At 37.5% G+C, this 17,081-nt stretch overlaps 1 protein-coding gene across 5 annotated transcripts in view; it reads right to left on the reverse strand.

The window, feature by feature from the left end:
- The window catches only part of GREB1L (GREB1 like retinoic acid receptor coactivator), a 280,943-nt gene that overhangs the window by 167,993 nt on the left and 95,869 nt on the right, over positions 1-17,081 (reverse strand). For all 5 annotated transcript variants that reach the window (XM_058692548.1, XM_058692547.1, XM_058692546.1 and 2 more), the window contains exon 2: positions 8,179-8,282. The gene's annotated coding sequence lies outside the window, so the exon portion shown is untranslated. The remainder of the gene's footprint in view (positions 1-8,178; positions 8,283-17,081) is intronic.

A 17,081-nucleotide genomic window follows, 5' to 3' on the forward strand; every position in this document is an offset into this window, starting at 1 on the left:
CCACCTCACACCTGGCAGAATGGCAAAAATAAAAAACTCAAGAAACAAGTGTTAGTGGGGATCTGGAGAAAAAGGAACCTTCGTGCACTGTTGGTGAGAATATAAACTGGGTGCAGCTACTGTGGAAGACATTTGGAGGTTCCTCAAAAAAATTAAAAATAGAACTGTCCCATGATCCAGGAATCGCACTACGGGGTATTTAACCCCGAAATACAAAAACATTAACTCAAAGGGATATATGCACCCTTATGTTTATTGCAGCATTGTCTACAACAGCCAAACTATGGAAGCAGCCTAAGTGTCCACTGATAGATGAAGGGATAAAGAAGATGTGGTGAATATCATTCAGCCATAAAAAGAATGAAATATTGCCATTTGTAACAATATGGATGGATCTAGACAGTATTATGCTAAGTTTAATAAGTCAGAGAAAGACAAACACCATATGATTTCATTCATATGTGGAATTTAAGAAACAAAACAAATCAGCGGAGGGGAAAAAAAAAAAGAGAGAGAGAGAAAGAGAGACAAACCAAGAAACAGACACTTAACTACAGACAACAAACTGATGGTTACCAGAAGGGAGGTGGGTAGAAAGATGGGGAAATAGGTGATGTGGATTAAAGAATACACTTACCATAATGAAAAAATAATAATAAAAAATATTTTGGAGATATTCCTGTATAAACGTGTAAAGATATTCCTCATTCTTTTTTGTGGCTGCAGAGAATTCCCTGGCATGTATATACCATGATTATTCTAAGCTAGTCCCTTAATGATGGATACTGAGTCAAAGGATATATGCAGTTTTAATTTTGTTAAATATTGCCAAACTTCCCTGGTTTTGTTTTATCACACACAAAGCAGTCTTCATTTCTTCTACACATTAGAAACATTTTCAATTACAGTTCTGTTTCTCTAAGGTCCACATCAGATAGGAAACCGCCAAAAGCACAGAAAAGCTGGGTTGGAAAGAATCCCTGATAATTAGGTACCAAGTGAGAGTTGAACTAATCATTGAACCAATTTACACTCCCGTTAGCAATTTATGGATCACCATACCTTCAACAGTGTACAATATTATCTACTTTTGGATCTTTGTCAATCTGACAGATGAAAAATGGTATCTCAATGTAGTTTTAATCCGCATTTCTCTTACTATGGATGAAATTGAACATCTTTTCAAACATTTAAAAGCCCTTGAATTTTCTTCTCTGAAAAGTCCAGTCTTTATCCATTTTTATATTTGCTTGTTGGTTTCATTCTTGATTTGTAGAAGTTCTTTATATATTAAAGAATTTTGTCTTTTGTGTATGATATGACATTTTCTGCCAGTTTTCCATTTTGCCTTTGCTTTTGGTGTTTGCTATTGTTTTTCCACCCCAAAAAAGGTTAATTTTTATGTAATTAAATTTATCAATTGTTAATATGTTAAAAAGTTGCATGGAAACACATAATTCACTTTACTTATTTAATTAAATGATCTATGTAAGTGTTTACTTCCCAGAAGCATTAAGAAAGCAAAGGCATGGAGTAGAGGGAGAGTAAGTTAAGAAAAAGAAATCTCAGGACACCTGGGTGGCTCAGTTAGTTGAATGTTTGACTCTTGATTTTGGCTCAGGTCATGATCCCAGGATTGTGGGATTGAGCCCTGTGTTGAACTGTGCCCTGAGCATAGAGCCTACTTAAGTTTCAGTTTCTGTCTCTCTCTCTGTCTCTCTCTCTCTCTCTCCCCTCCTCCCCTCCTTCTCTCTCTCTCCCTCTCTCCCCCTCTCTTCCTCTCCCCCTCTCCTTCAGCTCTCTCTCTCACACACATACACACACTCTCTCTCTCTCAAAATAAAAAATAAAAGAAAAAGAATCTAAATAAATAGAACCCCAAAGATGTTATTTTTCTATTTAAAAAAGTTTTTCAGTTTTGTCAGTTTATTTATCATTTTTTAGGGGAAATAGATATTTCCACCTTACCTACTTCCTCTTGCTTTTGCAAAAGGGGCAAACACACACACACACACACACACACACACACACACACACACCACAAAAACAAGAGAGGTGGAGATGATGAATCTATAAGGGTTTGAAGTTGCCAACAGGAGCTTAGGATGAAAAGTTTGAATCAGTAGCTTCTTAGAAGAAAGAGAATGAACATCTTTAGATCCATTTATTTCTTGATTCTGGACTTTAAATTGGTGGAAGGGCTGCATACTTCTGGTAGAGGGGAGGATCCCAGGAAAAGCGTTAACTATGGTTTGTTTCTTTTTTCTAACAAGAGAATCCAACAATGGATTTTCTCCCTCATACCCCAAATTCTAACTCCCAACCCTTTCTCTACCTCCTATAAACTTTCTACCTTTCTTTAGTCCATAGTTGAAAAACATGAGAGCCAATTAGTGTTTGTTACCATCTTTGCTGGTAACTCCCACATCTACATCATTGGCCATAATATCTTTTCTGAGTTGCTGATCTTCACCCAAACTCATATGCCCAAAATTAGTATGTCCAAAACAAAACTCATAATTATTAGAGTAAAAGCTATTCCTTTTTCCTGATTTCATTTTTTCACCTAGAAAGTACTGTGAACTGTGCTGTTCCACTCACCACTCTATCAATGACACCCAATCCCATCTGCCACCTCCCCCATTTGGGGTCCAGAATTACGTTCTATCACTGGTCTACAGTGTGCCCTCCTTCTGTTCCAGCCTCCAGAAACTCGACTATAGGACCCCAACTTTGTTCCCATCACCTGCTTCCTGGATCTTCTTCCCCCTCACCAACTGACTGACTGTTGAATAGGAAACCTCTTCGGTGCTATTTCTTGTGCATGTGTCCTCCCAGCCCCCAGTACTGCCCTTGATTCCTGAGAGCCATGGAGCAGTTTTCTACCATTCTTTTCTTCTAGCTGCTTGTTTTAAGTCCTTTTTAAAAAAGTGTTTATTTATTTATTTTTAGAGAAAGAAGGAGAGAGAACAAGGGAGGAGAGAGACAGACAGAGAGAGAGAATCCTGAGCAGGCTCCATGCTTTCAGCGTGGAGCCCGATGTGGGGCTCAATCTCACAATTGTGAGATCATGACTGAGCAGAAACTAAGAGCCAGAGGCTTAACTGACAGCTGCCTAGGTGCTCCTTAAGTCCTTTTTATGTGATTCCCCCTTAGGCCCCCAATGCTGCCAGCTGCTCTGTGAGACTAACCAGGTTGTCTGACCTGGGGTCAATTCTGTATGACTCATACAGAGTCACTCCCTGAAAGGCCACTTTCCCTACTTTCCAGATTTTGTAGTTTCTGCATCAGTCACATGAACCCCACTGCTCTGGTCTGTCATCACTGTGCTTTGTGAAACTGTATCTCCTCGTAGCCTTTCTCAGTGTCTGTGGCACTTTTGTAACCTCCTAATACTAGAGTAAGTTTTTTTGCCAAAATGGTGCCCTCTAGATTTTCTGCACCTCTCAACCTGGGAGAATTGGGAAACTTTCTGCAAGACTGCCTCCCTGGTCCTCCACATTCTTCTCCTGATGTCAGTTTTTCTGGGTTTGACACAAGCCCATGAGACACCCTTTAAAGCCTCTGACAGGCTATGCCATGTCCTTTCCAGCCCACTTTAGTTAGACTACATCATTGTGAGGCCACCAGCCCTTCTGTTTGAATTCTGTCAATCTCCACCTGGCCCACTTCTGGGTGGAACCTGGACGGTATTGTCACCCTTTTCCTACCTTCTCCCCCCACATCCCTGGAACTGGCTGTTTTCTGTGAAAATGGCAGTGAGCAGGTTCAGTTTTGAACTGGCCCTGAGGAAAGGGGTTAGGAGTTGTGTGGGCAAGAGGCAGGGATGACAGCCATTGGAGAAGTGAGAATAAATTTTTTTCTTTTGAATATTTTTTGTATAAGTAATAAATGCAGTAGAAACAAACAAAAAGTAGCTTGGAGGCAGTCTGTAAGGGAACTTATATGCCAAATTGGGAATTTGAATTTTGTCCCCAAAGTAGGAGAAAGCCAATGGAAGCTTTCCAAAAAAAAAATAAATAAATAAATAAAAAAAATAAAAAAATAAAAAAAAAAATTGAGATAATTAGATTTTTAAAAATAGAAGGTAACTCTGGCAATAATGTGAAAGTTAGAGACCAGATAAAAGGTTTCTGAAGAATCTAGGAGGAGTTGATGGGGACTGTACATAATCAGGGCTGCCCTTTAGGTAGGGAGTTAGAAATTCAAGACTCAAGTTCAGGAATGAGAACTCAACAAACAGACCCTGGAGACAGACAGTTGCCACATGGAAAACTGTTGTCTGTACTGGGGAGATTACTAGGGACTACCACTGTAGAGAAAGTATGTGGAGTAAGGGTCAAGGCGGGGGGGGAAGTCTGAGAAACATCGTCATTTGAGAGTCAGTCAAAGGATGAGGAAAACCACTTTGCAGAAGGAGCAGTAGGAGAAGCAGGAAGGAAACCAGGAACCTGAAGGGTTTTGAAAACCAAAGGACAAGAGACTTTGGAAGAGTGGGAGGTTGGTCAACAGTTTCAACAGGTAAGGAAGGTCAAATTGGATCAAGAATGAAAATCTGCCAGGTAGCAATTAGTCTTTCAAGAAGTGTTGTGAACTAGGATGGAAATCCGTTGGTAGCTGTTGGAAAGGTAGAATGGCAGGAAAGATACTAGAATGAGGGATCTTCACAGGATGAGTTTCTTCCCTCCAAGGAAATGGAGAGGTGGTGATACTGAAGAGAGGAGATGATTAATGGAATAAGGTGCTGGAGGGGTAGAGAAAGGAGAGAGGAACAGATGAAAGACACACATCAATGGCAGAACCACAGGACAGGAGCCTGGGTCCCTGATCATAGCAGAAATGTTTTACAAGCTATAGACAATTACCTCCAAACTCTGTTTATGTGGAAAAGAAATAAACTTCCAGCTTGGTATTTAATGCTTCCTGTCATAAGCAGACAAACGAACTCCTAACTGATACAGGAGAGAAGGGAGTTCAAAGAACAAGCAAGTACCTCTCACAAGCATGAAGACATGAAATAGCACAGTATGTTCTGAAGACAAGACCAGTCTGCAATTGCTAGACTATCAAATGTGAGAGAGGGAACAGTAGGAAAGGAAGATGAAAATGTAGACCCAGGCTGTGAGGAGTTGAGACTGGATCCTATGGATAAGAAGTAGCCACATGAAAGGATGTTAAACAAAGAAATGGCATGTTCCCCATTTCAGCTTTGGATAGATTCTTCTTGTGGCAGTCTGGAAGGGGCTGATGTGGAGGCAAAACATGATGTAGGGAGAGTGCTTAGAAACTTCTACTAATAGTCCTGGTGAGAGATCATGATGCCTGCACGGGTGCAGTTATGGAAGGGTTACAGAGGGATGGAGAGACCTGAGAAACACTCAGGAATTAAATCAATAGGAATTGGTGACCAATAGCATGGGCAAATGATGCAGGGTGAAGCCCAGGTCTCTATCTTGCATTGCTTTTCCCCATCCTCACTGTTCAGGCATGCCACTACCTCATATATTCATTCAGTAGATATGTATTGAGTGCCTTCTCTGTACCAGGTCCTGCAGATACAATGGTGAACAAGACAGAAATGGTCTTTGCTCTCCCAGATCTTAAACAGGAATACCATTGCTGAAAGCTTCATATGTGATATCTCATTTAATCCTCCAAACACCCTTTGATGTAAATATTACTATGTTCCCATTTTTCAGATGAGATAACCCAGTCTTAGAAAGTTTAATGATTTGTTCAAGGTCATATGGCTAGCTGGTAAATGGTGCTGCCAGGAATCACATGCAGATCCACCTTACTTTAAGGCATGGTTTTATTTTGTTTTGTTTTGTTCTGTAGGCTCTACACCTAATGTGGAGCTTGAACTCACAACCCCAAGATCAAGAGTCACATGCTCTATGGACTGAGCCAGCCATGTGCCACCTAGAGCCATGTTTTTAATCACTTGACTATGTTCTTTCTCATGCAATTACAATGTATTGAATACTGTAACAACAAGTATGGTGGTTTGGATCACTGCAGCCTCCCAACTGGACATTCTTTCTGCATTTGTATGTTTCTAAAGTGCAAACTGGGGAGAATGGTGGTACCTCCTCTAATTGAGGGCACTTGGAGGAAGAAGATGAGGCTTTGCATGGAAGGTGATAGATACATTCAGGCCTTAGATATATATTGATTTTGAGATGGCTCTGAAACATCCAAGTGGAGATACCCAGCAGTAATGTGACAGACAAGTCTGAAGTTTGGAGGGAAGCAGGGTTGGAGACGAAGCACTTGGCATCACTTGTACTTATAGGTCAGCTAAATTAAGGCAATTACTGGGACTCTTCAGGGGCTCCTAGAAGAGGAGCAGCCTGCTGAGAAAAGGGCAGGGTACAGGCTTAAAGAGAGTGGAGTAGATTTAGGATAATTGATTAGAGAAAAAAAGAAGAATTCACCAAGGGTACTCAACTCAAGATAATTAAGTTGTATTTAGGGTTAGAGAGAATGAATTTATAGTTGATATCCATCTGCATGACTGAGGGATTTTCTCCAGCAGCAAATAACCAACTCAAGAATAGGAAGACTTGCCAAAATTTTATTATTTTACTAGTTCCTTTCTTTTGTCTCACTCTGATTCAAGACCTTGCCTGTGAGTTCCCAGAGCACCCTGATTTTACCTTTGATCTGCTAAGGAACACTTGACCTATCAGGTTCTATTTAAGTCCACCTCCCCTTTGGACTTTGAAATCCTCAAAGTTCTTTGAGACTTTGAGAACTCCAAAGTTATTTTCCTTTTGAAATCTGTTTTTTATTGTTTTTATTCCCTATTATGTACTTGTTTTATCTCCATGTTAGGCTGCAGAGTCTCTAAGGGGAGGGACTGTGATTTTGCACAGTTCTATAGGAGCATCACCGTAGTTCAATGCCTCAGACACAGTATTTTGTTAAACATACTGGATTGACTTTAATCTGGAAGCTGCAATGTGAAAACTAACCAACTATCTAATTCTATCAAGCAGCAATTTTTAAGACTTGGCAATTTTATTCAGACTTGGAATAAACAATCCCCTCGTCTCAGCCTTTCACTCTCTGTCTTTCATTAAGAAGTAGCTAGGACACCTCCACCAGGTATATAACATTTTGTCTTTGGAGTTTGGACCCTAGGCAGCTCTCTAGGCTCTTTGACCATGGATGAGCTACTCAGCATTTCTGGGTCTACTGAATCTCAGCAGTTTAATAAAACTCAGAGGATTGGATGTGATGATTGCAGATGTCCCTTTCTGTTCTAAAATCCAAAGATTAAAAAAGAAGTGACCAGCACCAAAAAACAAGTAGATAAAAATAAAATCAAATCAAATCCAAAGATTTCATGACCCCCCCCCCCCAGAAGACCTTTAAACCACACTTAAGAATACAGCCTTATAAAGCACAATTAAAACATGGGTTCCAAGTGAAATAAGTCAGAGACACAAAAACCACTATGACTTAAAAAATATGTGGAATCTAAAAAAATAAATGAACAAAGAAACAAAAACTAGAAACAGACTCATAAATACAGAGAACAACTGATGGTTGCCAGAGGGGAGGTGGTTCATGTGATGGGCAAAATAGGTGAAGGGGATTAAGAGATACAAACTTCCAGCTATAAAATAGATAAGTTAAAGGGATGAATAGTACAGCATAGGGAATATAGTCAATAATATTGTAAGAACTTTGTATGATGACATATGGTAACTACACTTTTCATGGTGAGCATTTCATAATGTATGTAATGGTCAAATCACTATGTTGTACACCTGAAACTAATATAATACTATATGTCAACTATACTTAAATTAAAAAAAACATGGGTGCCATGTTTCACAATTAGAAAATGTCAAATAAATCCCTATCTCTATAAAGTTGGGCTACAATGAACTTCCTTTAATCCTCACAGAGCACATTGCCTCTAAAATGAAGACACTGGCATTTTATATTTAATTATTGCTTTGACCACTGGTTAAAACATTTAATAGATGCAAGATGTTTTTCAGTGGTAGATTTATCCAAAAATCAAACAAAAGGGCACTGTTATTCACTTTGCTAGTAAAAAGACAAGAAGGCTAGAATGTGAAACACCATCTCAAATCTCATGTGTACCTTGGATAACACTTTCCTTTTTTTCAGATTAGAAATCAAAGAGTGGAAGTGACTTACTCAAGGTTATAGATGTACTAAATGGCAAGGCTGGTAGTAGAATCCAAGGCTTCCAGTCATATGCTTTTTTTTTTTTTTAAACAACCAAATTGGTCAAAAATCTCCTGAAAGACAAAAACAGATGAAAGTGAAATGCCAGTTGATTGAGTTTAAACAGAGACTCCACTTTGTTCTTTCCAGGTTCAATAATAAACAATTCCAGTGATTAGCATGAAGGGCTGGCAGATGAAACATTTAACTCCTAAACAAAAATATTTGTATTTTTGCACTGAAGTTAGTAAATCAATTGTAAAAATTAAAGTAAATGGAAAATAAAGAGAATTAACAAACCCAGAATTCAATTTTCCTTCACTCTTTTGGAAGACAGAAAAAAAAAAAAATCCCTGCGGTTCCCTTCATTAGCAGGCAGGATGGTGAGTCCCATTGTAAATCCCACTTATAAAGGCTCATGGCTACCTGCAGAGCCTAGGAGTACCAATCACATTAGTGAAGACACCAGATGACCAAAGGAAGCAGTGAGGGTCTGGGAAAGCTAGTAAACAAAAGGCAGCATTCCAAATGAATGCCATTGCTAGAGACTGCATTGTAAAATGCCTGGATTTGAGAACCCTAAAGCAGATTAGTTTAAGGCAACAAAAGATTCAAACAAGATACAAAGAACCCATTTTGACACATTAAGAAATTGTCTTCATTAGATCATCAGGTGCTTAAGTGTAATCATTAAAAAAATAATAATAATTCCATTTAAGTTGTGTTTCAAGAAGTTGTCCTGGAAGAACGGGGACTTAAACATGGTTCTTGAATATAACATGTTCATGACCAAAATTAATGAACTACATATGCTAGCCTTTTTCCCTTTTAATCTTCCTGACATTTTAAAGCCCTGTAATGACTTTAAAATTTGTTATACACACCATTTCAATGGACCACTCTGCTCATGAGTACTGCTACTTTAAAGCACCAACTAGAAAAACTTGAATCTTTCCAATCTTCCACATTGTTGTAATACTTTTAAGTATGAATTGCCAAAGTGAAAAGCAGCAAAACATCAGGCCATGGTATAATTTCCTGGACATTTTCTATCACTTCCTGTGCTTATTTGGCTGTTGTCACAAAGTTTAGACTCAAATACAGTCTAGATGTTTAAATTTGAAAATGTGGAAGTAAAACCTTATTTACTTCCATGTGAAGAAGGCTGATATTTGCTGCTGTTTGTTTTCTTTTGTTTTGAGGGTGGAATTAGGGAATAATGTTCAATAAACTTAATAACTGCCAATATTGTTTGCCAGTTTTATTCACTAGATATCCATAGTGCTAGGCTTAATAATGCTGATGTGAGGTAGAATTACTTATTGAAAGTCCTGTAAGAAGACATGGTCACTGACAATATGTGTAATATTAGATCAAATGGCCTTCTATTCAACGTTAGACCATCAATCAGTCTGAAATTTTACAAATGTATTTAAAGACCCTCTATCAATAGCAGATAAGCAGACAGGCAAACGTGGTTCTGATCATTTAAACAGTCCTAAAATTCTATAAGCCAAACTTGAGGTATAATAATGAGAACCTTTTCCTGTAATTTGTATTTGAAAATTAATTTCTCATCATACCTCAATTTGATAATCATCCCTCACCAAGAACAAAAGTAGTTCAGCTCCCACTTTCCCTTTAGAGGTACTCCCATTGTTTTGTCAAACCCTAATAGGGTCATAAGCAAGGCTTCACTGACACAGAAGGAAACAGTTCACAACTAATGAGCTGAGGTCACCTGCAGCTTTTAAGGCCAGGTGAAAACTTTGACTTCATTGATGTTCAAGTGGAAAAACATTGGAAAAGTACAGTGAGTATGAACTAACAGTTTTCTGGCTTCACCTCTCCCCTAGGCTTAAAAATTATATAATGATAATAACATTATAATAAGATTAAAGTTTGTTATACTATTTATTTAAAAATATAATCAATCACCCTTGTTTGACAGAGGCAAAATGAAGTAGAAAAATAAAGACACTGGTGGCTGAGCCACATTTCAAGTTTGCAGTAGCAGATGAGGGGCACAACTCTCATTGCCCACTCCCTCAAACCCTCATGATGCTGTGGCTTCTCCAGCCTTTTCAGTTTTGTCACATTGACGGTGGCAGACATATGCCCTATCAAGTCAGTAACAGTATTTTCTCAGACAGCTCCTTATTTGCTGACTGCATTCATGGAGTGTCTCCTTTCATTGTCTCATCTATCCCTTCCCTCTTTCCTTGGCAGCTCAGAGACAGGACCAAGAACTGCCTGACTTGCGAGCCCCTAAAGCAGTGAAGACAAGTGGTGTGGGGGTGATAAATCTGATTCAGATCATGCTCTAATACTTTGCAATCATGTGGCTTGAGGCTAGTTATTATCTATAAAATGAGAATAAGATTTCCTACCTCATCAGGTTATAGTAGTAGATGGTGTATGCAGAGCACCTGGCATGTATTAGACATACAATAAATGTTAATACTCTTCCTTATATAAATCCCTAACCACAGGAAGAATTATGCTTTTACAGAGTGTTCTTTCATGTATATTATCTCAGTTAATCTTTGTAAGATTACCACACTCAGAAGTAGCAAAGTACTCAAATGCATGTCCTCTGACACCAGAACCAACTTTTTTTTCTATTGGGCTACTATGTGAGGGGCTGTGGTGGTGGAGATCACATCATATTCCTATATCATCAATGTCTGTGGATAGGGATGTGGAGCATGGGCTGAACTGGGAGGGATCTTAGAAGTAAGTAAATGAAGCAAAAAAAATACAATCAAACAAAACCATACCACTTGGTAGGGTAACTGCCAGAGAGAGAAACTGCCCTTAGTGTTTATCAATAAAGTATCCTTTATGGTAAAAAAAGAAAGAATGAAAGTGAAAAATAATTATAATGTCCTGGGTGCTAGATCTTTATAAGAATGTGATTATATTAAGTTGGTCAAAAAAAAAAACTTATGAAAATAACAGACCTAAGAATATTATTTTAGTCTAAGGTTGAGAAAGCTTTCCTAATTGTCATTAGATGCAACCAATATCTAAATTAGCCAAAATTAAAGTACCTCAGAACTATGAGTTTTACTTTTATACACTTTTACTTCCTTTAATCCTCACAATAACATCTTGAGATATACGTTGTATTCATTATGAGAATACAGACAACAAAAGATTGAGTGACTTATTTGAGAAAGTTAGCACTGCTGTTACCCAGACCTACATCCTTTAAACCCTACATATGTATTTTTCAAGCTAAGTCACATTATGTTCTCTGCAGTAACAGAAAAGAATATGTGAAATGGTCTAAACTGTAATCAAGATTGTTAATTAAAACTCATGATGGGGCGCCTGGGTGGCTCAGTCGGTTAAGCATCCGACTTCGGCTCAGGTCATGATCTCATGGTCTGTGAGTTCGAGCCCACGTCAGGCTCTGTGCTGACAGCTCAGAGCCTGGAGCCTGTTTCAGATTCTGTGTCTCCCTCTTGCTCTGACCCTCCCCCGTTCATGCTGTCTCTCCCTGTCTCAAAAATAAACGTTAAAAAACATTTAAAAATAAAATAAAATAAAACTCATGAGAGGAGTAACAAATGTCAGGTTGGTTGAACATGAGTTTACATACACAGACTGTAAATATCCTACTTAGAGACTTCTGAGGTCAGAATGATATCCATTGTTTAGGTTTGAAAATAAATTTTTAAAGTCATTCCTGGCCTACTACGGAAGCCAGACTGAAAGAAAATGGGATTCTTAACTCATTCCAGTCTGATTATATACAATCATATTCTGACTTTACTATTTGCATTTCTTTAACTTAAAATTTTCTAAGAGAAATTTACAGCTTAAACCAGAATGACAACTTTTCACCCAAGGATATGATCTTCACTCTCTCTTATTACTTTTCATTCTATTACCTACCTAGAAAAATCTTTGTTGAGAATCAAAATATAAGGAAATTCCTAACTAATGGAGTTGAGATATATGAACCGATGGCATGTAAATTGAAAGACAAAGTGCTCTTTATTTGGGGATAAAAAGTGAATAAACTAAGAAGAACCCTAAAAAAATCTGCATGAAGAAACAAGTCACCAGAGCTATGGATGCAGATAGTCAACATTCAGGAGAGATGGAGTGGGTCAGTCCTGCCAATTTGGGTGTTCAGAGAGGCTCTTTTTAAAGTCACTGCTAGTTGAATAGTAATGGTGGTGGTGGTAGAAAGTGCTGAATGATAAATCAGGACATCGTGAGGAAGAATGGAATGGAAGTTCCCATTTGTTTCAGCAACTGCTATAGCATGGGTTATATTTGACCTGAATGTAACTAAACAGAAAATCTGGCTGGAATTACTACTGATTTTTCTTGATGAAACCAAGGTGCCCACTGAGACACTGTTACAGTTTCGCATCATTTACATCAGTGTTTCTCACAAAGTCTAGTTCAAGGACTGCATCTGAATCACTTGACGAATGGTACTCACCATGGAGATTCCTTATCCTCTCTCTCAGAGATTTACGAGTCACTAATTCTAGATAAGGACTCAGGAATCTGCATTTTGAATACCCCAGAAAGTGTTGCTAGATTTAGCAAATAGACAATGCGAGCCCCAGATGATTCTATGACATTACAGTTTGAAAATCACTTATTTGGAAAAAAGAGGGGGAAGGGATCAAAACTGTGTATGATTGTTAAATGGGATGCTTATTTATAACAATTAGCCATACATATTAAAAAGAAAAGAAAGAAACCTCACTGTCTGATCCTAGGACTGGCTCCTTGACTACTCTCTGCTTCAATCTCTTCCTTTGGAAAGTGGAAACAAACCAATGATGATTCCTACTAAGCCCCCTGCCACTCTGGTTATGCTCAAAGAAGGTACCTAAAAGCACAAGAGAGTTAGAAAGCCCATTTTGCCACGACAACAGCAACTTGTTATTGGGATGAGTACTGTGTACGCCTCCACCACTGTTTAGATGCCTGTGGCATTTGACCTTTACCTCTTCCTCTGAGGCCGGCCCTAGCAGGGAATGAAAGCATCTAAAAAAATGGAACATTGCTTATCAACTAGGTTTTTAACTGTTAAACCTAACTTCTCTAGGTTTTACATTCCACTCCCCCCTTCCCAAAAAGCTTCTAACCAAGCTTTAATGGTAATTGGATTCTGTGTTACATGACAAATGTGTATTAGAAGAACATTTAGAATGTTCAACTCTGTAATAAGAGGCATCAAGCCTGTGAATCCTGGGGTAAAGAAGACTGCAAATCATGCTCCCATTTCACAGAAAAGTTAAACAGAAAAATTGTAATATTATTAAGTACAATTATTAAAGTAGTTCACTAGGGAAGAGATGTCAGAATGGAGGGGAGTTCTGAGAAAATGACACAGGAGCATAGAAAGGTGGAGGTAAGGATAGAAAGACATATGGGGAGTCTGCAAAGGTAAATTTTGACGATTAGTGGTATGCTGGTGGTTAGTAAATGCCAGTGTGCCTCAGAATCATCGTATGGCTGTCTGTGACATCCTTCTCTGCGTTTTCAAAGTCAGTGTATGCCATAAAGGAAAAGTGAAAAATTAGTCACATTAAGAAGAGCTCACACGCAAATAAGTATAATCTGACTTGATGTAAGGAAGACCCAGCAGACTTTGTTTGCTTATTCAAGTTTTCTGCTGTATTACTGGCATAAGGTCCTATTGTTTCTTTACTACTAACAGATATATGGGAGGCTGGGTCAAACATCATCTGATATCATTCTCAATATGAGGGCTTTGTTTGTTTTCATATAATGATGTTCTTGGGCTGTTAAAATCGGTCAGGGTCTTTCCTTATTATAGTTAGACAAGTCACTTTACAGAAGGAAGGAAGACACCTGATTCACATGACCAAGCATAGCAAAGGGAGCATGTGAACTTTCAACAAAAGAGGAAGCTTTATACCAGATGTGAAAAAGTAAAGTTTATTTTTCCATTTAGCTTGTTTATTTAAGTAAGAAGGAAGGAGACAGCGGCTGCTTCCCATTCCAAACTACTCAGGGAATTACTTTTCTTTCTTCTTTATGAATGAACAAAATTGGCTTACTGCAGTTTCCAGAGGGATCTGGAAAGGAACCAAGTCAGTAATGATTACATTTCATCTGTAGCTAGTTTAACCTTTGAAACCTGCCAATCAACAGACAAGACCAACAGGGAAGGTCAATGCAGACTTGCCCATCTAGCATTCTCTTAATGTTTAGATAGAAAACAATTTATTACAGAAATTATTTTAAGAAATACAAAGCACAGTATAGACTGTAATCAAGGCCCTTATAAAATTCATTTAGCAGCTGAGAAAACTTCAAGTCTTAGGTTAGTTTACTTTCCATTTTAATCATTGTGATTAGGCAGCACAATGATAGAACTTTTACATTTAAAACAAAATAACTGAAGGAAAACATCTTTTGTCCTTGATTCATCTTTCTTTTCACATTATTTTGGTCTGACACATCATTTGTTTCTCAACTGAAGATCTTCTTGGTATATATCCAAAGACAAACACTATCTTTTTCACAAATTGTTAAACATTCCTCTTAATCCTGAAGGTATTAAATGCCATAAAAATAATATAAAATATACCACAAAACAATCATTGATATTTTGATCATGTATTCATTAGCAAAAAGGAAAAAAACAGGCTACAAAATATTAAATGGCTTTTCCCTCTTCATTTACACATCCACTAAAAAAAATGCTTAACTCCTCTTCCTCCTCCATAATATCCTCTCATCCTGCTTCTTGCAGGAAAAAAGAGAACACCATCACTGAGATTAATGGAGCATTGGTAAAGTACTTTAGGTACAAATGACCCACTTTTATGTACTGCCAGAACAATTCAGCAAGGGTTTAGGAAGAAGAAAACCTCAAGTTCCTTTCCATTGAATCCATGCAGCTGGTGGTGATAAATTGATTGTTCTCCTTTAACAGCAGGGTCAGAAAGACAAAGAGAGAAACATTTTCTATAACTGGCTATATTTTTTATTAATTAGTAAACTTTTTTTCTTTAAGTGCCCTATGTCATCAAGAAGTATTACCTCCAGTTTTAATTAAAGCCCTCTCAAAGATAAACTCATCCTGCTAAAATGCAAGAGTGGCATAATGGGATGATTTTTTCTTTGAGTAAGACAAAATGCAAATGGTCCCTCTTTGTAAATGAAGGAGAAAAGGGATTGACCTACTTCTGGACTTCTATTTCCTGGGATTGTTTCTTAAATACTTTCTGTTTATCACTTTAGTTTATCATCTTTAAAAACAACCAAAAATAGAATTGGTAATGTATCAAATTCTAGATACTGTGTGAAACTCAAGAATCCTAAATTTTGAACTTAAATCTGTTCTTCTAAGTATCACTATCAAGTGTGAGTTAAAGTAAGACTCACTTACTCATTTGGTCTTTGCTATGAACTCTCCACAAAGATCTGAATCTGGCCCTTCAACTACTATAGTTACTGCAAAAATTACAATTGCTAACATCAGCTAATATTTAATGCTCAGTTTGAAGATTTTTTCATGCAATCTAATAGTTTATTTTTATTTAAAACCAGGATGTAGCTACCATTTCATAGCAGTAGTGTTAGAGACCAGGAAAGGTAGGGAAGAGGTGTCTAGAGTGGAGTTGTTACTACAAGTCTATTCTCAAGGCTTAGATGTAAAAGCATGCTGGGATGTAAAAGATTCAGTATTCACAGAATCACTAAAATAATACATTGAACAGAGTATTAACATTTGATACAATTAGTAAATGAACACATTTATACGTGCATTTGTGTGCGTGTGTGTGTGTGTGTGTGTGTATACACAGTAAAGCCACCTTCCAGACATCAGATTTGTGGGAAACCTCAACTACCTATCCTTGAACCAGTCAGGCACCTAGAAATAAGAGGAAAATAAACTTTCACAGTGAAATAAAGAAAGAAATGTAACTAATTTGTATTGTAGGTGCAGACTCACCCTCAAGTATAACATAAAACAGCAGTTTACCAGCAACATGACACACTGGTTCCAGGGAGAAGTGATAACTCACCTAAAGAGAAGAGACTCCATATCTACAAAAGTAGACAGACACGCACATACACACACACACACACACACACACACACACACATATGTACTAAATACTCAGGATATTATAGAGGCAAATGACCCTATACTAAATACTTCCATAGTCACTGCAGGCAACACTGTAATTCAGTGAACCCCAAAAGCAGATCTTTATAATTAGGACCCTGAGTCAGCAAATATGTGCTATTTAAAAGGCAGAATACATGGAAACCTTTGACAATAAATTTCATATATTGAAAAAAAATAAAAAATAAAAAATAAATAAAAGGCAGAATACTAAGTAATGTATTTTAGAAAAATCTTTCAATGAAATAACTGATTTTTTTTTGAGCCTTCAGTTACATGGAAAATAAAGTCATATGGAAAAACTTTACTATTGTTATGCTTTAGGCAATGTATTTTGCCTCTAACTTTCGAAGGTTTTTCTGAATACTCATTTGTTATGCTCAAAGAAGTTCCAAGGAATGTAAATATTTTAAATATTATCACTATTTACAACTAGATTAAATTATACAATTAAGGGTTGAATTTTTTAAAGGATGCCTTTTCCAATTATATTTGCCTTGTTAAAAATTGTGTTAATCAATTGTGTGTACAAGTTTTGGGTTGCACTGCAGTGTCTCTTCTTCCATATGACTGTAATAAGCTACCACTCCTGGCTAGTAATAAGTTATCACCTATACTATTATGATGTGATTTTAAAATCTGATGTACAGTCTTGGTTATTAAGACCTCTGAAGAGATTTGCATGAGGAACAGCAGGAGGAATTACTTAAAACTTGAAACAAAAATTCTTGAT

This window comes from Neofelis nebulosa, chromosome 11 (assembly GCF_028018385.1).
Source record: "Neofelis nebulosa isolate mNeoNeb1 chromosome 11, mNeoNeb1.pri, whole genome shotgun sequence".
NCBI classification, from domain to species: Eukaryota; Metazoa; Chordata; class Mammalia; order Carnivora; family Felidae; genus Neofelis; species Neofelis nebulosa.